Source organism: Notamacropus eugenii, chromosome 1, assembly GCF_028372415.1.
Source record: "Notamacropus eugenii isolate mMacEug1 chromosome 1, mMacEug1.pri_v2, whole genome shotgun sequence".
Lineage (NCBI taxonomy): Eukaryota > Metazoa > Chordata > Mammalia > Diprotodontia > Macropodidae > Notamacropus > Notamacropus eugenii.
Window position 1 is genome coordinate 281,633,662 of NC_092872.1, and position 23,074 is coordinate 281,656,735.

The following is a 23,074-nucleotide window of genomic DNA, read 5'->3' on the forward strand; positions in this document are numbered from 1 at the left end:
TAGTCTAATTATAGAAAGCCGGAGCTGGCCCCCGGCCCCTCCCAGAGGAAAATGCAGCGCTCTGGGAGAGGGTGGGTGGGGCCCAACACACCACCCACCCACCCATCCATCCATCACTAATCAATCACTATTAAGGTCTTACTAGACCAGCAAACTTGGGGGAGGCGGCTGCTTTCTCCCTCCTTTCTTCTGGGTTCCCTGATACCAAGGAAGTCGATCCGGGGGAGGGATGGGAGAAAGAGGTATCAATGCATGTTCTAGGATCCACACTCCCACTCACTCCCTCTCTAACTCAGCCAACTGGCCGAGCTCTCTCCCAACCATCCGCTTTTAATGAGACTGCTCTTCCCGAAGTCGACAACGACCCTGTTATCTACCTTTGACCCTTTCCACCAAACCCTCCCCATATATCCAAAATGTTCCCCCAAGTTCACACACACACACACACACACGCACCCCTCCTCATCCCATCCATACCTAGGACTCCAGTGGTCACCTCTGCTACATGAGTCCCTTCAGGAGATGTCTGCCCCACTCTACCACAAGCTCGAGGCCCATGTCTGGGTGGAAACCTTCATCTGGATGCCTGGACAGCCTCCCATTCAACAGGTCCTCAAGTGGCGTCATCATCTTCCCTCCCAAACAGACCTGTCTCCCTTAACCCACTCCCTCCATTTCTAGGGTTGGCACTACTCATTCTTATTGCCACCCAGGCTCTGAATCAACCAATGCTGCCTACTGCCCAGTGGGACCTAAGCTCCATGCCCAGCACCTAGCAGACAGGAATGCTCAGGTAGCACTACAGGCCCCCGGTGAGCTGATTATGTATTTCAAAATAAGAGCAAATTGTACACAATAGTTTCCATTTTCCTATACATTCATTTCTCTGTTCTTCAATGGAAATGTCCATTTTCTGTAGGCATTTAAAAGTTTAGAAAAAAAATAAAACTAATGCCCATCATCTCTGATCCAAGCAGGAAGTGCTTCTGAGCACTAGGCCCTGGGCTGGGGATACAAGAAGCCGGTACTGATGGAGGAGGGTATTCTTAAGGTCCAGGGAGAGCACAAACATGACCGATGTTCCCTTGGCGTTGGGGATCCCTTGAGAGGAAAGCCCCTGCCTAGGGATCCAGGCAGATGCGCACTGGCTCTGTTGGCTTGTCCGGCATCACGGTCTCATGTGTCAGTGACAGACGACTCCTGAATCAAGGGCAGCACCAAAGCACTACACCAAACTTTTTGGGCTCAGGATGCCTTTACCTCTTAAAATAGTAAGGATGGCCCTGCCCTCCAGCTTGTTATGTGTGTTAAATCTACTGACATTCACCTTATTAGAAATTAAAAATCTTTGGAATATTATGAAAGCAGTTTTGAACTGGCAGACTTGCTGAAAGGTCCTGGGGACCCCAGATCCCACTTTGAGAATGGCCACCTCCCTCTGGAAAACTCATCTCCCTGGTTGTCTTTGATTTTATCAGTGCCTTTGTCCTAATTTTTTACTCATTCATTTTCCTGAAAACATCCCACAACCACTATAGTCTGTGGCACTAAAAGACTAGTATGGCTTAAAAAAAATAGACTAGGCTTCTTTTCATTCTTCTTTAAAAGACAATGAATGCAAACTAAGTGAAAGGGGGAAGACTACCCAGTCAGGGAAAAACCCTAGCTTTGCACTGGGTGACTGTTCCCTAGTCCGTAAAATTTGGGAGATGGGCCAGAAGACTTGGAAGGCCCTTCCAAATCTAAATGGATGTTTCTCTAACTGATGCTACAGATGAGTCTGTTCTCCCAGCGAGTATGGACCGTCCAGTGATGGGTTCAAACAGCTGGAGGTGAGAAAGCTTCCTCTAAGCACCCCCAGGCTGAGCTCATCTCTGCTCTAGGCAAGAGTAATGGGTGACAGAGGAATAGATACAGGAAGCAGAATCTCATGATGAACCAACATGGAGGGAGGAACAAGCACTTATTAAGCGCCTACTGTGTGCCAGGCACCAAGTAAGCACTTTGCAAGTATCACTTCATTTGATTCTCCCTGGGAAGCAGGTGCTCTTACTATCCCCATTTTAATTTTGAGGTAGGCTAAGTGACTTGCCCAGGGTCAGGTCACAGCACCTGATTAGACAGTCACAGGGTCTGGGTTCAAATCCTCCCTGAGTCACTTATGCTACCCAGGAAAAACTCACTGGACTGGCTCCTCTTTCCCCTCCTCCCCCCACCTCAGTTCCCTCTTCTGTAAAATGAGGAAGGTGAACCTCTGACGTTCTTTCCACCCTAAATCTGTGGTCCTATGGCGACTCCAGACCACACAATTCCTATTTTTAATGCATATAAAATGGAACTTGGGCTGCCTACACAGCTCCAGGGGAATGAACACAAACTGCTAAAGGTAAAAACCATCCCACAGATCGGAACCATTTACAGAAGTGAGCAGAGGGGCGGATACAGTCCTAATTAATGACCATTATTGGCTTTTCCGGGGTGACTTTCATTACTGAATCTCCCACATTAATAACTAGCATCAGAGACCTTCTAACTTATTACAAATAACAAACACTGGCATAGAGAGAGAAAATTGACTTGAACCCAAAACTTATGGCATGGCCAAGGGCAAACAAGTTTCAAATAGGGACAGGGATTGCTTTCCGGTTTCATCAATAGCCTGGGACAACATGCTGGACTTCCCCAGCGACAGGACAAAAAGCGCCATTCCTCACTGGAATTCCCATCATCACTGGGAGCCTCCTCATCAAATAAGAGAGAGGCCCTGTATAAGAACCAGAAGCAACCAGACCACATAGTTACTACGCTTGAGTATCCTTCCTCCCACCTCTCCCTCTCCCCATCAAAAAACTCTCTTATTTACTCTGTATGGACTTGTAAGCTCCCTGTGGGGAGGGGCTCTCATTTTAGTCTGGAGTATCCCTACCACCTAGTACCACCTAGTACCATTCAGTAGGCACTTGTGAGGCTGGGCAACATGATGTATAAGTGTCCTCAACAGACTTTAGTTTTGTTTTTAACATAAGGGACTCAATGGGCAGCCAAGTGACGAAGCTGATAAAGCATCAGACCTAGAGCCAGAGAAAACTCAACTTCCTGACTTCAAATTTGGTCTCAGATAATTCCTAGGTGTGTGACCCTGGACAAATCACTTCACCCTGTTTGCCTCAGTTTACCCATCTGTAAAATGTGCTGGAGAAGAAAATGGCAAACAGCTCCAGTATCTCCTCTGAGACCCCAAATGGGGTCACAAAGAATTGACTGGAAAAAAACCAATTCAACCAGTGTTTCCTGATATCCCCAGTAGAATGTAGGATCCTAGCAGGCAGGCATGTTTTCACTCTGGTCTTTGTTTCCCACAGGGCCTAACACAGAAACAGGTGCTTAATCAATGATGAATTTAGGTAAAAAAACTTCCCAGAGCAAAGTTATTCATCCTAACATACCCCAGACACCCAAGATAGAGATCTGAATTAGGGCTGCTGCCATCCCCACCCACCCCCCACTCCTTTCATGTAGGAAGGTGCTGCTGCTGCTGCTGGATGGATGGATCAGTCAATCCATCAGAACTGATTAAGCACCTACTATGTGCCAGGCACAGATGGGATCCACTGCTGCTTTCACCAGGACTAGTCCTACAGATCAACACAGGACCCAGAAGCAGGAGGCCTTGAAGGCACTGGAATCTCTCCTCCCAGTCACAGCAAGGCAGGAAGGCCCCCCGCAAATCTACAAGAGGCAGGCAGTGACCGACAGAAGTCAGAAGGAGAGTCCCCAACATCAGGACTTCAGAAGAGGAGCCAGCTCCCCAGAACTCTCAGTCCCCAAGGCACCAACTCATAGCTCCCAAAGTGGTTGTCCTTTCTGGCTAAGGTCCAGAGCCTACAAAAAGCATTTAAGACCCCTGGCTTTCATGACAAAGGTTCCTAGGAAGAATGGGGGGCTCACTCCCAAGGTGACTGAGGCCCAGAGTTCAGATCTGAATGGGAAGCCTGGGTTAGTTCAATTTTCACCATTCCTACTTGAGAGCTAAAACGGAACCTTGGTGACACTGATGACAGTAACCAATGTTACTTGATAGATGTCAGCCAGGACACAGAGAAGAGAGAGCATGGTCACTGAGTCATGATGAAAAGAAGCCGGAAAAGACCTTAAAAATAATCATTCTAAAGTTCTGAGCAAATATGGAATACAAAGCCAAGAGATAAGATGGGGAGGGGGGAGCAGGTTTCTCAGGTCTTTGATATATAGTCCATAAAACACAGACTTGAATAAAAATTAACTTCAAAAGATTTTGTTGACTGAGAAAAAAAAAAGCCCCTCCTTTTTTCCCCTGGCTTGCTCCTGGGTGCCCTCTGTAACTTTAACTGAGGCCCAGTGAAAATGAGGGCATGCTTACCAGATGTAGGGTGGGAAATAGATACCTTCCCATGTTAAGTCATCTAATCTGATCGCAGAGCCCAGGCTGACATTTTAAAAATACACCCGTTACAAAAGTTTGGGGAGCAGAAGCACCACAGCTATGAAATTTCCAGGAAAGAAAGGTCCTCATCAAGATCTCTGTTCTCCTCACTTGAGTTTCAACTCCTTTCCACGCACAAACCTAGAAGTCATGCTCACAACAAAAAAACCAACCATCACAACAACGCAGAGGGCCCTCCTCCTCAGGATGCAAGTCTACTAAAGTTATTCCTACATACAGGTAGAATCTGGGACTAGTAGCCCAGGTCTATTTCCTTCACCAGTTCTAGACATAGGAATTATGTTTGGGGCCTAATTCTGAGATCCTGGATACTGAAGCTCTGTATCTGTGAGTGGGCAGCATGCACACATGCATGCACATGCATGCACACACACACACACACACACACACACACACACACACACAGCAAGGATAGCCAGTCTGGAAGAAGATGACAGCGTTTAAAGACGACAACCGGCAGGGCTTCTATCCCATAACTTACAATTACTCTTTTATGGTTTTTCTACTTAGGAGAAGTATTAAGCAGGAAATCAGTGTTTAACTGAGCCCTCAGAAGGATTAATGTGAGGGGTGGGGGTAACTACTGATGCTCCATATCTCTGTGTCAGTCTGCCTCAATCTTGGAGAGGCTATCCGAGGAGGTCCTAATCAATCTCAAAGTAAGAACACCAGGAGGAGACTCTGCCTTCTCCCCCTTCAGAGACCAGCCAAATAAAATTTCAAACTCGGGGAGTTCCCTCCATTTTCAAAGACAATTCAATTTTCAGGAAATAAGCTCCGATAGCCATCCTTTATTCACCCTAATGAGGGACAACCTAAGGATCTAGGGAACAGTTTTTGATTTTCAGGTTCTTTTCCAGGCCTTAAGATTCCCTCCACCTTTCTCCAAGACCTCTTTTCAGATTTATCTCTGGACAGAATTCCTATGCAGACTCTGAAAAAAAGGTGAGGATACGGTATTATCACCAGAGAGACCAGTTCACTCCTAAGGGCCTAGAAGACAAGGCTGGATGACTTTTAAGGAAGCAAACAGGATTAGGCAGGATTTTTAAAAGATGTCAGAAAATAAACATTCAAGTCACTTATTAAAAAGGAGGTATTTATTTAGAAGCCCAATTTTCTTATCTTTTACCATCCATTATACAAAACTGCTTTCTTGAATAAATTACCCCCGGGCAGATTTTTAAAAAATTTTCAACTCAACTTTAAAAGATAATTGCATTCGAAAAGAGAAATATACTTTAGGGACAAAGAATAGACATGAATGAATATATATATGTACGCATATATATTAACCACAGTAAAGAAAATGTTCTACTTGCAGACCACACACGTTTGGAGAAAGATCCCAACTGTAACCCCTCAGTAAGCCACAGGATTCTGGGTCCAGATTTTCCCAAGGAGACCATCTCCAACTCTTGCATAATTATTAAGAGACTAAGTGCAGAACGCCAGAGCGGCCTGTGCCCTCAGCCTCCAAAACAGAAACACCTCGTCACAAGACAAAATCTATCTCATTCCTACCTCGTGCAGAGTTCCAAGCTCCAGACCGGGAAAGATCTTTCACAATCACAACACTTTCACAGGCCAATCCAGGAAAGCCTACCATCCGGAGAGGAGGAAAATGAGCACCCTGGCGAAGTGGGGGGGCAGAAACCAAGCAGCCCCAAAATTCCTTTAGCACGGCCTCCATTAATCTCCTCGTGGAGGGAGTGGGGGTGGGAAGGGAAAGCAAGGCTCCCAGGAACTCCTCCCAAGCCACTACCAGAAACCTATTTGTTTATTTCCTTTGTCTGGTCAGTTACACTCCATCAAATGTGAACATTAAACTGGTTTTCCATTTAAACCCTGGGCAGTCACTGCTAACTTCAAGGCACCTTCTGTAACCACTCCAAGCAGCCGGGAAGGAGGCAGCTTTTTTCAGCTGGAAATCTCCCATCTCATTAACTTTTCTTTTAGGGCAATAAAAAAGGGACAGTTCCCGGTTTACAAGAAAGTGTTCGGCCGGGTGGGGGGAGCTCGGAAGACAGGACAAAAGAATATTGCAGTTTTTCATCCAGAAGATAAAATTCCTGTTACTAAAAAAAGGCTGTTTTAATATTAAAATCACTCCAGAATTAAAAAGGTTGAATTAACATTTTAAACAGGATTCTCTAAACAAGCCTTAGAAATGCTCTTTTGCATCGAAGTGATATTTAAGAAAGGATTTTTATTTTTCCAGTTAAGGCCACATCTACAAAAGGCCCCAAAGACTCTTGAAAGGTATTTCATCACAGTGAAATTATCTATATGTACATAAAAAATGACTAATGATTAGACTTTGAGAAGGGGGGAGGAAGGGAGGCCTTTCTCAGTCCTAAACAAGACATGTTTGTGAAGAATCTAGGAAACAGATAGATGCTCGAGAAGAGAAATAGCAGAAGAAAAAGGTAAGAAAACTTTATCCTGTGGCATTCAAGTTGTACCAGACAGAGAGGTCTGTTTACTTCCCATGATGCTAAGTCCCAAAAGAGTATCAATCTACAGATCAAAATGCATTAGACTCTCCCCCCTCGCCATAGGACACAGAAAGACAAAGGAAATATTAAGCATCTTCATTTTCCAAGGCACGATTTATAGAAAAAAGAATTCTCCTTCGGAGTGCTCAGACCATACACAAGTTCTGTGCCCCCCACCCCTGACGGGAACTTTCTGAGCACCTAAACTGTTCTTAAATTTTTAAACACACACGACAGGAGAAGGGGGACATTGCAACCAAGGCCCTTTAAACATCAGCTACGTCTGCTGGTTCCCAGAAATTCATTCATCCCATCATATCCTCAGTTCCCGGAGGCCACTTCCTAGGGCCAAGCTGCACCAACCCACCAACCATCAGCTCCTCTCCCTCCCAGGAAAAGTGGTGAGAGGAGAGGAGAAACCTACCACACAGCCAGAGCCTAAGCACTGTATAGACAAGGAGAGAGCAACTCCTTCGGAAACGCAGCCCCCTCCCCTAGCCCCCTTCCCGGTGACTGCTTGGGCAGTCTCCCTGAAAGCAGACAGGCCGGTCTGGGAGGAAGGGCTCTCGGAAGAGACCCGGGGCCGTCCGAGAAAGGCGTACCCTGGAACTGACCTGTGGAGGCTGACCTAAAGGCCTTCCAACAACCTCTTGGATAGGCGGCCACCACGGGAGCAAAGCGGCGGCGGGAAATCTCCCGGCCCCAACTCGTAGCCTCCTTTCTTCCCAAACTCTCGGGAAAAACAGAAAGCATAATCCTAATAAAGGGGGCATGTGCGTGGGCGGGGGGGGCAGGAAAAAGGAAAAGATTTTCTTCCAGCGGCTCGTTCCCTGCCCTTCCTTTTTCTTTCTCTGCAAGGATGCCTCCTGCCATCAGGAAGGGAAGGGAGAAGAAAATTTCAGGGGAAAAAGTCTTCGGATTTGTCAGCACTGTCAAGCGAACAAGGGCTCGGCCCCCCTCCCCAACAAAGCGCTGGTGCGTGCGTTCGTGTTCTACACACTCACTGCCTCCTCCCTTTTCTCCAGCTAAACTTTTTTTTTCCTCCAGCATAAAATAAAGTGCAGAGACAGGAGGGGGGGAGGTTGGCAGAGCGTGTGAAGAGGAAGTCACTGCCCGCAGGAGAGAATCCGTCCCCTCCCCCCGCGCGGCCCCCCGCCCCTCTTCCTGCCCCCTCCCCCGGTGCCCCCGCCCCTCCCCCACGCCGTCTCGGCCGAGACTTTGGCCGGGCTGCCAGCCGAGGGGAGCCCCGCTAATCCGCCGGCAGCTGTTGTCCATCCCCACGGCCCGGGTAAACAATGCGCAGCCCCGCAAAACAAAAGATCCCCCCTCACCTCGATGGGAGTCTTCCCTCCCAGGCCGCCCCGACCTGGGCCTGGGCCTGGGGGCACCCCGGGCTCCCGGTGGGCGGGGCTGCTCCGCCCCCCCTGCCCTCCCCCGGCCCCCCGCCCCCCAACCTCGGCTCCGAGTCCGCGCAGACCCGGGCAGGACCGAGGGGCCGGCGCTGTGCCCGCGGGCATCTGTTTACAAGCTCGTTTGTGCCCGCAGCCCCACGAGAGGTAACGAGGGTCTCCGCGAGCGGGGCTGCCGCCCAGTCTCCAGCCAGCTGGCCCCGGGCGGACCCTCCCCGCCTCGGACCGTGAAATCCAGGGCTGGGGATGGGGCAGACGACCCGGGCCCCGCCGAGCCAGAGCTCAGCGAGTGGCCACACATGTCCTTCCCGGGTTCCCCTCCCCCAGCTCTTGTCTGTGGCGCAGTGAGGCGAGCACACACGGACGCGGCCCCCCCGCAGGTAGCCACCGCATCCTGGGCCCGGCCCCCCTCGTCCCGCGCCCCTCGGCCGCTTACCTGGCACCGGCTGCGCTGCAGGGCTCCGCCGGGTTTCGCCGGGCCGGCCAGGCAGGGGCAGGGCTCGGCGCAGGACAAGGCGCGGTGGCCGGGCGCGGCTCGGGCTCGCCGCCTCGGTGGGCTCCGGCAGGCGGGACCCCGGCCCCTCGGCCCCCCAGGCCGGCCTCAGCGCGGCCGCCGGCTCATCCCCGGCTCCCCGCGCCGCCGCCGCCGCTCGCCAGCCCCCTTCAAAGGCCACGCGCGCACACACGCACACGCACACGCAGACCGAGACACACAAAAACTTAATCTCCCGGCCGGCGTGCTCCCCCCACGGCCGCCGGCGCTCCTGCTCCCGCCGCCGCCTCGCCTTCCCTCCAGCCTCTCCCTCCTCGCGAGCCCAGCCCTGCCCAGCCCTGCCCAGCCCTGCCCACCCCCGCCCCCCGCTCCCTCCCCTCCCCGCCCCCTCCGCCGCCCAGAGGCTCGGGAGCGCTCACCCCCGGAGGATGCTGAGCCCAACTTGGCTGCTTGGCCGAGCGCGGGGGAAGCGGAGCGTCCTGGAGGAGGCCGAGCCCGAGCGCCGCCAATCGCCCCGGGGCTGCTCCCGCTCCCGCGGCTGCCGGGGCTCCCGGCACCCGCTGCCCGCTGCCCGCAGAGAGCCGGACGACTGGCGATCGCCAGAGCCCCGCGCCCCCTCCTCCTCCTTGCCTCCTCCCGGCGGAGATGGAGCGAGGTGAGGGTCTGGGGCTCGCTCGCTCGCTCTTTTTTTTGGGCAAAGGCGGGGTCTTTCCGTGCAAACCAATGACACAACCCCACATGGACCAGCCTCGCCCCCTGCGGAGCCGCGTCCCCACAAATGGGCTCGCGCTCTGCGCTCCCGGGGGATGCGAGCGGGCGGGCGGGCAGCCGGAGGTGGCCAGCGCTCCTCGGGGGTCCGGGGGCGGGAGCAGGGAGGGAGGGGCACGGCCCCAGTGCCCATCTCCTCCCCTCCCCTGCAGTCCCCGGCCCCCTCTCCTCTCCTGCCCGTTCTCGTCCCCATCCCTCCCCTCGTCCTGCCTCCTGCGCCCGGGCTCCGGGCAGCCTCCATGCCCGAGGCCCGCGGGCACCGAGAAGCCGAAGCGGGTGAGCTTTCCCAGGCCAGGAATCCAGGGGGCCCTTTCTCCACCCGCGAGCGAAAGCTGGATCTGCCCCCCGCCCCTCCCTGGGCGCGCTCACACTCACGCCAGGGTCTCTGCCTTTCCGGGGGGGCCGCCCGACCACGTGGAGTTGGGGCGCCCCCTCCTCCTCCTCCTCGGCCCACGTGGATTCTCTTCTCCCGGGTGCCCCTCTCCACTAGGTTTCTGAGGATCCAGAAACAGCCCGTCTTCCTCCTACCCAACTTTGCTGTTCACGCTCCGCGCCCCTCAGCCTCAGGCTTGCGGGGGAAGTCGGTAGGGGCAACAGCCTAGCGACGGCGAACACCTCGAAACCCCTGGTTGTCCTTCCACCTCTCCGGTGGGGAGTCCACCTCCCCGGGGGTCCCAGGCCACTTCGACCTTGGCAGGATGGACAGGGCTGCGCGCCTGGCCCTAGGGGATCAGGGCTGAGCTAGGGCTGCTGCAGCCAGCCCAGCCTGGGCCTCCCCAGACCAGTCAGCCTCCGGGTCGCCAGGCCCTCTCCTATCCCCCAGAGGAAGCGGTTGTTTGAAGAAACTGGCCCCCGCCCCTTTTCCCAGTCCTGAGCCAAATCCTGAGGGAACCTCCTGGCCCAGGCTCCAGATAGACTTCGAAGACTCCTTTTCGTTTTGGGGGAGAGGGAGCCCCGAGGCTGCTTGCATTCAGATGACTGCGCTTTCCTTCCTTCCTCCTTCATTTTCACCGCCGCATCTTTCTAGGACACACTCCCCATGTCCTGCCCCCCCCAGTTAAGGCCGCTCCCCGCCCCCTCCAGGAGAGCTGGTGGCCGCCCTGTCTGGCATGTAGGTGAGATCGGGGCTTTTCCACTGCAGCCAGGTTCACTGGGAAACCACTGGGAGGAGGAGGGGGAGAAGGGGACGGGAAAGCAGATTTTCTTCTTTTTCTTGCCCTTCTTTCTATTTCAGACAGTGTGTCTGAACCCCAGGGTCCGCTCAGAAATACTGCCTGCCCCCCACCCCCAACACAGCTTGGAGCGGTCTCTCTCAGCTGCTATGTGACCCATTCTCCCTCCCTCCATCAGCTATCCAAGGTGAAGTGCCTGTGCCTCATGAGGGACCCCTGGAAGTCTGCAGATTGCCCTTAGCCCTTTGAAGCCAAAGCTGTGTCTAAGTGGGGCCTCCGAGGTGGATGGATGGTGGAACTGAAGCTAGAGAGGGAATTAAAGGTGAATGAATGCTTGGGATCCCCAGGGCTGCCATTTCCACTGACGCCTCCGTGGAGACTGAAAACAACCTCTCAGTGGAGTGGCTGGTGGGATTCCAAGATGTTGAGGGGGTTGGGGTTACGGAAAAGACTGGATAGCAGGATGGGAGAGTCGGGCCTTTCATTCATGGTGAACTCCTTCTGATCCCATTTGAGGTTTTCTTGGCAAAGATACTGGAATGTTTTGCCATTTCTTTCTCCAGTTCGATTTACAGATGAGGAAACTGAGGCAAACAGGGTTAAATGAGTGGCCCAGAGTCATGCCACAAAAAGTGTAGGAAGCCAGATTTTAAATAGAAGATAAGTCTATCTACTGCACCAGCTCCTAATGAACCAGGCACTGTGCTAACAGTTCCTGCTCTGGAGTTTACCATCTAATGGGGATGAACCTAGGGTGGTGGGGAAGGTAGAATCATCTGCCCCTCCCAGAAGGGGCTTGGAGAGGTCCTGAGGTGGGGTAGGAAATGATCTAAGGAGGTTTGAATTTCAGAGATGACATCATCTTTCTGGATGATGAGTTTCTGGAGATCATGGAATTCAGGACAACTGGGTGGGAAATGAGGGGAGTGCCCTGGGTGCCCTCCTAAAATGGCAGAGGATCTAGAGGAAGCTCTCTAATGGCCCTCAAGCAGGGGGGGAAAGAAGGGGATTGAACAGGTAGGATAGGAAACTGGCCCTTCAGAGGGAAGCTGGGGAAAGCTTGGGAATCTAGAGTCAACAAGGAATGATTAAGAACCCACTATGTGCCAGAGCCAGGCATTGTCCTAAGTTCTGGGGATACAATAAAAGCCCCCCCCCACAAAAAATTCTCCTGTGTACAAATAAACTAGGTCCAAGATACATTAGACATAATCCATGAGAGAAGGCATGAGGAGAAAGACTGAGAAAGACTTCTTGTAAAAAGGTGAGGCATTAGCAGAAATTGGAAGGAAGCCAGCAGTCTAGAGGACCTGGATTCTGCCAATTTCTGTCTGACATCTTCTGCAAGTCCCTTGGCCTTGGGGGGGGGATGGAGGATGGCTCAGTTTCCCCATCTGTAAAATGAGCCAGTTGAACTAGGTTAATTCTAAGTTTTCTTCCACCTCTGAGGTTCTATAGATGACTGCAATCAATGCCATCCAATAAGCAATTATTAAACACCACTAGGACAGCTAGGTGGGGTAGTGGTTTCAGACATTTATTAGCTGTGTGACCCTGGGCAAGTCCCTTTATCTTGTTTGCCTTAGTTTCCTCATCTGTAAAATGAACTGGAGAAGGAAGTGACAAATCACTCCAATATCTTTGCCAAGAAAAACCCAAAAGAGGTTAAGGAGAGTTGGACAGGTCTGAAAAAATGATTGAACAATAGCAGACATTTACTGAGTGCCTACTATGTGCAGGAATAGTAAAAGCAATAGTGGATGACACCTGACCTTGGAGGCAGGATGGATCATCACTAAAACACAGATTTAAAACTGGGTTTAGACCTTGGGAACTCCTCTTATTCCAGCCCCCTCATTTTACAAATGAAGAAACTGAGGCTTACATAGGTTCAAGGTCACACAGGTTGTAAGCCAGAACCCCCTCATTATTGTACATCCATTCACCTTTCCCAGTGTGCCCCAAGACCTCAGTTCAGGTTCTTTCTCAGATGCTGACTGACCCCGGGACACATTGCTTAACCTCCCTATGCCCTTGGCAGCTCCCCTTCGTCTCTAAGTGAAAGATGAGCTGCTGGTCTGCATTGGTTTCTGTACTGATTAAATCACAAACCCAGACTAAAGTGGTCAGGGTGGCCCTTGGCATATACAGACAAAACAAACAAGTGCTACCTGCAATCCCAGCAAGAACTGCAGTTTCTAGATTGCTTCTAGGGCAGGGAGTGTGGACAGTCACCGAGTTATGCTGGTACCTTCTCAGCGTTTGAACACAGCATGGGGTGGTAACTCCCTACCCTCCAGGGCTGACCTGGATTCAAACCCTGCCTCAGACACTTTGTGTCTATGCGTTCTTGGGCAAAGCATACTACTCCCTCTCTGGCCTCAGTTTCCCCATCCATAAAATGAATGGGGTGGACTAGACCTCTATGATCTTTTCTATGGCATTGAATGAATGCTCAGAAGACAGCACAGCTTCGCACAGGAAGGGCAGGCTTGGGAGGATAACTGCGCAGATGGGAGGGAACATCTGAATGTCTGAGATCACAGAGCTTTAGGAGTACTTTTCCAAGTTTGCAAAGTGCTTTCCTCCCAAAAGTCATGTAAGGCATGAAGCATGAGCATTTTTATCCCCCATCTTACAGATGAGAAGCTTGAGGCTCAGAGAAGTTCAATGGGAGTTGAACCTAGCCTCTGCCTTCTTTCTCCTCAACCTCTGTCTTTCTGAGCACCTTCTCACTAGACCAAGTTCAGTCTCTCATCGCAGCCCTTGCTCTGCCAGCCTGGCAGGGGCATTAGACATCAACCCACAGTACATGGTAATATCTGCCAACCTGGTAGGGGCATTAGACACCAGCACACAGTACATGGTAATATCTGCCACTTGACAGGGGCATTAGACACCAACACACAGAACATGATAATATCCCCCAGCCTGGTAGGGGCACCACATACCAACACAGGCATTTCTAATGGACAATATTACCTGCTAGGGGCTGTGAGTCACAAGGCACAAGGTTCTGTAAGGTTTGGGGAGCAATGCCTTTACTGACCAGGGCAGGAGTATCCACCCAACCCAGGGGGTACAAGAATCTTTGCAAAGGAGCCTCAGAGATATTTGCTAAATAACTTCAGTGCTATTGCATTATTCCCAAGGTAGTAGCATAAGGAAAACAATTTTGTTCTAGAAACAAGACATTCCATCTTTCAGTCTGGGGCATTTTCTCTGGCTGTTGATCACACCTGGAACCCTCTCCCTTCTCCCTCCAACTACTGACCTCCCAAGCTTCCTTAAAGTCCCACGGAAAATCTCATCTTTTAGAGGAAGTTTCCCCAATCCCTCTTCATTCCAGAGCCTTCTCTCGGTTAATTATCTCTTGTTTATTTTAGATAGCTTGCTTTGTTTGCCTGCTCTAAGCTCCTTGAAGGTAGGGACTGTCTTTTAGCTCTTCCCCTACCCCCCACTTTAGCACAGTGCCTGTTACATAAAGGGTGCTTTTAAAAAAAATAGATATTTAATAAATGCTTTTTGAATGAATGAATAAATGACTGGAATGAGAACTAAAAGTGGTGAAGGGAGAGAAAGAGGACATCGTGGGGCATCTGGCAATTTTGAGAGAATCAAAGGACCAAAACCAGATGAATGAGGATTGCGAATGAAAGCCTTTTCATATTGAGCTTGAAAAAAAATCTGTGACAACTACCCAGAGGAAGCTGAGTTAACTGATCTCCACAGTAACTAGAAACTCCAAAATTATTTGCCATCAATGAATTTAGACCACTTGGGGTGACCCTTTGGCAAAGCCCAGCCCAATCTTACCCAATGTCCTTATCTCAATCAACTCCAAATGAGAAAACCCCGAAGGCTGCACATGACACATAGATAGCTATTTTAAAATAATGTGGAGAATAACTGTTGGATAGCAAGAGATACAAAGAAGGGTCTCGTTTATTTAGTTGTTTTCTGACAAACTTTGAGCAAAGTTAATTAATCTTATTTCTCATGTGAATGGTAAACTCTGAATTTATTTCCTTTTGTATTGAATAGAGGGAGCAGGAAGGTTTACTGAAAGTCAAGGGGGTACAGAGACTGCAAAAAGTGTGGAACCACTCACTACAGAATCAAGAAAGTCTTCATGGTGGAGGTGGCATATCAGGCTTTAAAGGCTTCCAGGGAATTCAGCCAGAGAGGGAGGACTTTTCTTCAGTAGGGAGCAGCCAGAGGACATGAATGAAAATGGAATTCAGGGTGTGTTGGGTTTTTGGGCTGGTAGGGCAGAGAGCTAAGTGTTAGCTGATTTGGAAGAAGACTAGGATAAAATGTGGTTGAAAGTTTGTATGGGTTGGGGTGTGTAGGACCATGAATGAAAAATAAAGGGAAAAATATTTATTGAGCATATAAAAGGTGTCAAACACTGTAATAAGTAGTGCCGATATAAACACCCAATCAGAAACATTTCCTGCCCACAAGGAACATTCTAATATAAGGAGACAGCATACATACGAGAATGGTGGCCAGAGAGGGCCACTTTGGTCAGGAAAATTACTGGGATGCTAAAAGGGGCCTTAGGAGGGTAGACAGGCGCCCTCCATCCAGGAATGATGACAGAGTTGATTTGATCAGGTGGCCAATGAGCATTTAAGACCTTACTACATACCAAGCAAAGTCCTGGGAATACAAAGAAAGGCAAAAGACAATTCTTGCCCTCAAGGAGTTTATAATCTAATGGAGGAGATAACATGCACACAGCCATGTACAAATAAGTTATATACAGGATACATAGAATATAATGGAGAGGGAAGCACTAGTGTTAGCAGTGGGTGGGAAAGACTTCCTGTAGGTAGGATTTTACTTGGGACTTGAAGGAAGCCAGGGAACCCAGGAGGTAGAGACCAGGAAGGAGAGCACTCCAAGGAGGGAGGACAGCCAGAGAAAATACCTGGAAGTGGGATGTGGAGTGTTTTGTTAGAGGAACAGGGAGGAATCCTGTGTCACAGCAAACTATGTGGTGGAGTGGGAGTGTCCAAAGACTGGGAAGGCATAAGGGAAGGGGAGGGTTATGAAGGACTTTGAACACAAAACAGAAGATTTTGTATTTAATACTGGAGATGGTAGGGGGCCATTAGAGTTTATTAAGGGCGGGGGTTGTGACATGGTCAGACCTGGGCTGTAGAAAAATCACTTAAGTGACTGAATGGAGGATATACTGCACTGGGGAGAGACTTGAGGCAGGCAGACACCCTCCACATCCCAGCAGCTATTGCAATAATCCAGTGTAGAGGTGATGAGTGTGGGGGCAATGTCATAGTAGAGAAGGGGGCAAATTTGAGAGATATTGCAAAGGTAAAATTGGCAGACCTTGGCAACAGTTTGGATATGGGAGGTGGAGGGGAAAGACTAAGGAGTTAGGTTTTGAGTCTGGAGGACTGAGAAGATGGTGTTGCCCTCTATAGTAACAGGAAAGATTAGAGGGGGGAAGAAGGGAGAGAGAATGAGTCCCATTTTGAACAGTAGAGTTTTAGATATCTGTTGGATATCTAGTTTGAGATTTCTGAAAGACAATTGGAGAAGTAAGTTCAGTAGAGAAGCTGAAGCAGGCTACATAGATTTCAGCATAGAGATGGTCATTAAATCCATGGGCTCACCAAATGATTTAGTATAGAAAGCCCAGGACAGCCGTGGTTAGAGGATCTGATCTGAAGGGGGATCTAGCAAAGGACACAGAGAAGGAGCCATCAGAGACAAAGGAGGAAAGCCAAGAGAGACAGGTGTCCTGAAAACCTAGAGAGAAGAAAGTATCAAGGAAAAGAAGATAATCAAGTGTCAAAAACTTCACAGAGGTCAAGAAGGATGAGGACTGAGAAAAAAAAATCAGATTTGGTGATGAAGAGATCCCTGGTAACTTTGGAAAGAGCAGGCTTGGTGGATTAATGAGGCCAGAAGACAGACTGTAGAAGTGAGAAGAGAAAATGGAGGCATTGATTGTAAACAGCCTTTTAGAGAACACTAGCCATGAAGGGTAGAAGAGATGTGAGATGATAATTAGCAGGGATGGAAGGATCAAGTGAGGGGCTTTTGAGGATGGGGGAACTATGGGCATGTTTGTAGGAGGTAGGGAGAGATTGAAGATGGGTGACAGAGTGAGGATGGCAGAAGGGTCAATCTGGTGAAGAAGATGGGATGGGATGGGACTGCCGGGGCAGGTAGAGATCTTGGGTGAGGCCACTTCATCATGTGAGGCAGGGCTAAAGGAGAAGGCAGCAGAAAACATTAAGGTGATGTGAGATGAGGAAGAGTGAAGAAGAGACCATGTTCTCAGTAAACAGCTTCATTTTTTTCTATAAAATATGAGGCAAGGCTCTCAGCTAAGAGTGGAAGAAGGGGGAGCCATAAGGAGGCTTGAAGAGGGATGAAAAAGTTTGGAAGAGCCACTGTGGAAAGTGGGAGAGTGAGTTGATTAGAGACATGTAGAAGGATAGTCTAGCAGTGGTAAGTGCCCAGTTGAACTTATATAACACGATTTTGTGGTAGACCCAGTCAGCACAGTTTTGGATTTTTCTCTTTCTGAGCCATTTGGATTCAAGAACATACAATATTTCATAGAAACATAGCATGAAGGGAGTTCAGGGATCCTCAAGTTTGTCCTCTCCTTTTATATATGTGGGAACCGGTGCCAAGAGGTGAATGATGTACTTGGTACATTTGCTGATATCAGGTGACATCTGCTAAGAAGACTCCAATTCCAGATCTGGAGATTTGGAAGGAAGGAACCTCAGGGGCCATCTGGTCCAACTGGGTCTGAAAAGAATCCCCATTAACAGAACTCTGCTTGAAGACCCCCAAGGAAAAGGAGCCCACTTCCCTCAAGGCAGACCATTACCCCATCCCCCTTTGGGGTACTTCTCATCGGGAGGAGGTTTTTTATAACATTAAGCCTTAACTTGCCTCATGTCTTCCAGCCCCTGCTTCTAGGCTGGTACCAAGTATCAAGTACCAAGTATCAAGCCTAGTCTAGTTTCTCTTATACTCAACAACTCTTCAAATACTAGAAGACAGCAACCATGTCTTCCCTGACTCTCCTCCCCTGCCCTCCTCTCTTTTTCTCTCCTTTCCTCTCCAGACTGAATGCCCTCTTATTCCTTCAGTTTCCCTCTCAAAACCCACCTTCCATATTACTATCAAGGACATGACCATCCTTCCATCTCACGGCCTCACAACCTGGGTTTCATCCTGGACTCCTTACCATCTGTCCCCCCAAATCCAACTGTTAATCTCCCCTTGGTCTCATCTCTGGAATACTATCCCTCCTCTCCTCTGACACCACCCTGGCATAGACCCTCATCACCTCAAGCTTAAGGCTATTACAACTAATCTTCATATGACATGACCTTGAGGTCCTTCCCCATTATCATGATGAGACAGTGACAGAGAGAGGAGATACAGAGACAGAGATATACACAGAGAAAGAGACCGAGAGATGAGGGAGAAAGAGAGGACTCACACAGAAAGAAAGAGAAACAGAGAGATAGGACACAGAAAGACAGAGGAGAGACAGAGTCAGAAAAGAGAGGGAGAAAAGAGACAAACACACAAGAGAGAAAAGGAGAGAGAGACAGAGAGAGGAGAGAGACAGACAAAGTGAAGAGACAGAAGAGAGGTAGAGAGAGAGAGACAGAAAGGGAGCACAAAGACATTGAGGATTGGTCACATGTGTTCATTCCCACAGGTACCCTGGCCACCATCTTACATTTGATACAGCAGACAGTTGGAACCATAGGGTTTAAGCAAACCCTCCTTTTACTAAAATCATATTCCAATACCCTCAAGTAGAAGCAATTCTCAAGGGAGATTCCAATAAAAGCTGTCAACCAGAGGGTTAATTAGCCATCAGAAGAGAGTTCCCTGAGGTCTCAGGAGCTCCCCAAGTCAGAGCAAAGTCTTCCAAGCAACCTTTATGCTCTTCTGGCCCAAAGGGACACAGCTGGATTAACTGGGATCCAACTGAGTCCAGGATCACTCCACTGTGGGCAAAGTTAATCCCATCCACCCAACGTCAGCCTTGCTACAGTCCCAACTGGGATGAAGGGGTGATGGGGTGATGGGGTGGGGGGTTAACTCACCCTTCCCAATCCAATAGCATACTCCAAGCCTGGGCCATGCCAATATGCATTAAAGTAACATACACTTTCTCATACCTCTACCCAGAATTCTGGGTGTCTTTGTGGGAGAGTGTGTCCTAGGTTTGAGGGAGAATATGCTTTGTAATAATTATCCTTGTTCTATTATTTGAGCAAATGACTTTTTTTGGAGAGCAGAATTTTTTTACCTGGTGATTAATACCAAACACTTTGCTGAGACTTTGTGAGCTAACAATTAACTCCCTTAGGGCCCACTGGCCAGTGCAAATCAGGGGAGTGCACCCAGAGGAATACTCTATATTTTTATCCATAGTATATTTTTATACTTATTTACACTATAAATGTACATATATGGACAAACACATGGGTATATATATCTATGTCTTTATATATATATATATATATATATATATATATGTATACACACATTATCTCCCTGAAGAAATGTTCACTTGTGGAGGAGAAAGCTTGATTCTCTCTGTATCCCCCAGTGCCTAGTTTAGTGCTTAGCATGTCATAGGTTAATAGGTGCTTTTGACTGATTGATTGATTGAATCACCATTCAGCACTGTTTTCCTTATTCTGAAAAACTGCAGCGGGAGAGATGACTTTTCACTTTTTTCAAATCTTTTAAAATCTTCCTGTAGTCCGTGATTTTGACCTGATAAAGCAGAAATATTATGTTCTTTAAGGATACACAGAAGTGGCCTTCCTAGAGCCATAAATCCCATCTTGCTTCCAGTGAAGTCATGTAAATGCCTTTTTAAATTGCTGAGCACACGGTGTCCAGTGAGTATAATTTTATCATCCTGTTTTAAAGAATTAATGAGGAGCAGTGAGCTTTGCTGAAAGGTAGACTCTGGCCTCTGAAGACTTAGTCATTCACATCCAGGACTAGATTGCCACTAACACAGACAAAGTGAGTGGATGAGCCTCATGTCAGGTGGTCCTGGGTTCACAGCCCTGTGAGTCAGTCAGCCTCTTGGGTTCGTTTTTCTCATCTGCAAAGCAGAGAGCAAAGCTTCTTGGAATACTTACTTCAATGGAGTATTGGGGACTCTCCAAATAACAACTGACACCCCTCTAATGCTTTTTAGAGTCTAGACAATGTCTTACTTTTGCTTTCATCACCTGGATTGAAACCCTAGCCCTGCACCTTACTCTATGGGGCACTAGGTGGCGTGGTGCATAGAGCTCCTGACCTGGCGTCAGGAAGATTGGTCTTTGTGAGTTCAAATCTGGTCTCAGACACGTATTGGCTGTGTGACCCTGGAGAAGTCACTTATCCCTGTTTGATTCAGTTTCTTCATCTGTGAAATGAGTTGGAGAAGGAAACCGTTCCAGTATCTCTGCCATGAAAATTCCAAATGGAGTCACCAAAAAAAGAGCTGGACGCAACTGGAAAAATTATTTAACAACAAAAAAGTGCACTACTTTGTGTTTGTGAGACCTTGGTCTAGTCACTTGCCCAAACTCTGGTCACAGTTTTCTCATTGATAAAATGAAGGAGCTGGACTGAATGACCTTTAAGATCTCTTCCATTTCTAAAGATACCAGAAAGTAATTAAAAAACAAAAATGTCGCCAAGCCCCTGGGGAAGAGTCAAGATAGCCCATTCATATAATTTATCATTTTGGGGCTGATGAAGAAAATCACTGATTCTCTGAGATGACTGAAGTCTCTTGCCATTTCAAGGACCAGGTTGATTCATGGCCTGTTTGCCAAGAATTAGTCTTAACATCCTCACTCAAACAGCAACACCAAATTCCTGGCCAGAATCATTCTTTCTGTCACATGTAGCATAAAAATTCCTTAGAAGCACGTAAGAACAGGGCAAAAGTTAATTATTTTAAAAAGAATCTTGAAAGTTAATATTTTAATTTAATAATAATATTAAATTTTAATTTTTAATAGCATATTTTAACTTTTCCCTAGTAAAATATCCTTTCTAAAATCAAGATGGGTTCTTTTATTTCCAGCTTAAGAGAGAAAATGAATAGAAAATGAATTAATTGTATTGTCAAAGGCCACAAAAGACAGGGAAGATGTTTTTTAAGGTTTGTGGGGATCAGTTGCTGATCAAGAGCTAGAGGAATGAAGACCCATTCCTCTCCCCACTCCCTCCACCTCATCCACAGACTTCTTGCCCTGGGGATTTTGACAGAGCTAAACACCCTGCCTTTCCTAATCTTTAGTAGACATTGAAATGCATGGTACATGTTTGTAGCAGCCTGTTCCCAGGCTCACCAGCTCCAAAGTGTTGGGGTTAGTCATTCCACTTCTCACTGGAGCTTTCCCCAAAGAAGGCCTACAAGCCAGAAGCAGTCTTCCCTCTTCAGCCCACAGAGTGGTGATGTCTCCCATCTTTGAAAGATCACTCTTAAAAATAATGAAATAATCACCCCCAACCCCTCCAGGAAGCCTTCCCAGACTGACGTAAGAAAGGCCTTCTCCTCTATGCTCCCAGGTAGATACAAGTTGTAGCCACTCTGCACCATGGCATCACCCCTACTCCCTATTGAAATCGCAACCCTTTTTGTTCCTATCGAACTTGGTCATGTGCCTGAGGCTAAGACTCAGTCTGAGCACCTAATTTTGCCCCAGATTCTACCCTCCAGTCATTATCTGGACAGCTGCTGAGAGCCTGGACCATCCCTGGAGGATCTCTGTCCTAGAGCCAGCTTCACTGTCTTCATTGGTGAATGACTTACCCAGCCATCTCTCTGTTTCAGGCAGAGGCCAGCTACACTTCACTCAATTCTCTACACCTCAGCAGTCTCCCCAACCTCTTTGTACCACTTTTCCCCATCCTGTTCACCCCATGCCTGCAGCCAGATACTTGCCATGGCCCCACACAAAGGCTTAAAGATGTGGGAAGCTGTCTGCTGGCCTCCTGGGGCACCAAGGCTGTCTATGGGTTTTGAAATCAGAATAGCTGGGCTCTGGGCAAGTCACATGTTGTCACTGGGCTTTCATACCCTCACCTGTGATTGAGGATTCTAGAACCAATGGCCTTCTGGTTCTGAATCTGCACTCCCATGATCCTATGGCCCTAGTACAAGCTAGATCTGAGCAGAAGTCCCCTCTGCAACATTCCTGTCACGTGATTCCCTGACGGTCTAGTGTTTGCTAGTGTGCCCCCTTTCAGGGAAGGAGCACTCCCTGGGCCCTGGGCTAGCCCCTTCTACTTTTGGGTAGTTCTCATTCTCAAGAAGTTTTTCTTGTATCCAACATGTATCAGCCTTTTGGAAGCTCTTGGCCACTGCCCCCTGGTTTTGCCCTAATCTCATGGCTCAGAAAGTCAGAGGAGAGAGAAATCAGGGAGACTAGATGGAGCTGTGACACAGGAACATCAGCTGAGGAGAAAAGGGGGAATGCTCCCAGGCACACAGGCCAGGCTAGGTTAGAGAAGTGACCGAACCAGAGTTTGTGAAATAAACTCAAAGAAAAGACACCTGGTTGATAAATGCTTATTGCTGGACTGTTTGACCTGGCTCATGGCTTACTGCCCAATAACATTCTTACTTTCACCAGTTGCAGGTATTATTGATATCTGCCACTTTGTTTCCATTTCTTTGTTACTATAAAGAGAGAAGTTCTGAATATTCTGGTGTACTCTGGACCTTTGTTTCTATCTGCAGCTTCCTTGGGGTTTATGCTAAGAACTGGGAACTCTGGGTCAAAAGGACAGTTTAGTCATTTTTCCTTTACGATTTTAAATTATTCTTCAAAACAGCTGGGGAGGGGGGCAACTAGGTAGCAAAGCGCGCAGGCCCTGGAATCAGGAGGACCTGAGTTTAAATCCAGCCTCAGATACTTATTGGTTGTGTGACTCTGGGCAAGTGGCTTAACCCTGATTTTCTAAAAAAAAAAAAAAAAAAAAAAAAAAAAAAAAGATCAAGACAATACATGGCTCCTTGAACACTGCATTACTGTCTTATCATAACCCTTCCAACACTGACCCTGGATTCCCATTTTTTGTCATCTGATCATTTGTTGGGGGTGAGGTGCCCTCGAGATATTTTGATGTGCATTAATATTATTAATAGCACTTTGGAGAATATTTTCAAGTGACCATTTATCATTTGTAATTCTTCCCTTGAAAACAGAGCCTTA

The 23,074-nt window shown here is 48.4% G+C and overlaps 1 protein-coding gene across 8 annotated transcripts in view; it reads right to left on the minus strand.

The window, feature by feature from the left end:
* Positions 1–10,163, minus strand: part of CTBP2 (C-terminal binding protein 2) — a 171,841-nt gene extending 161,678 nt beyond the window's left edge. For 3 of the 8 annotated variants that reach the window (XM_072629011.1, XM_072629017.1, XM_072629012.1), the window contains exon 1: positions 8,827–9,173. The gene's annotated coding sequence lies outside the window, so the exon portion shown is untranslated. Of the gene's footprint in view, positions 1–6,007; positions 6,032–7,595; positions 8,053–8,312; positions 8,333–8,826; positions 9,174–9,302; positions 9,493–10,026 lie in introns of those variants that run through there. The other 5 variants (XM_072629014.1, XM_072629013.1, XM_072629015.1 and 2 more) reach the window with 5 other exon arrangements.
* Between the last annotated feature and the right edge of the window lie 12,911 nt (positions 10,164–23,074).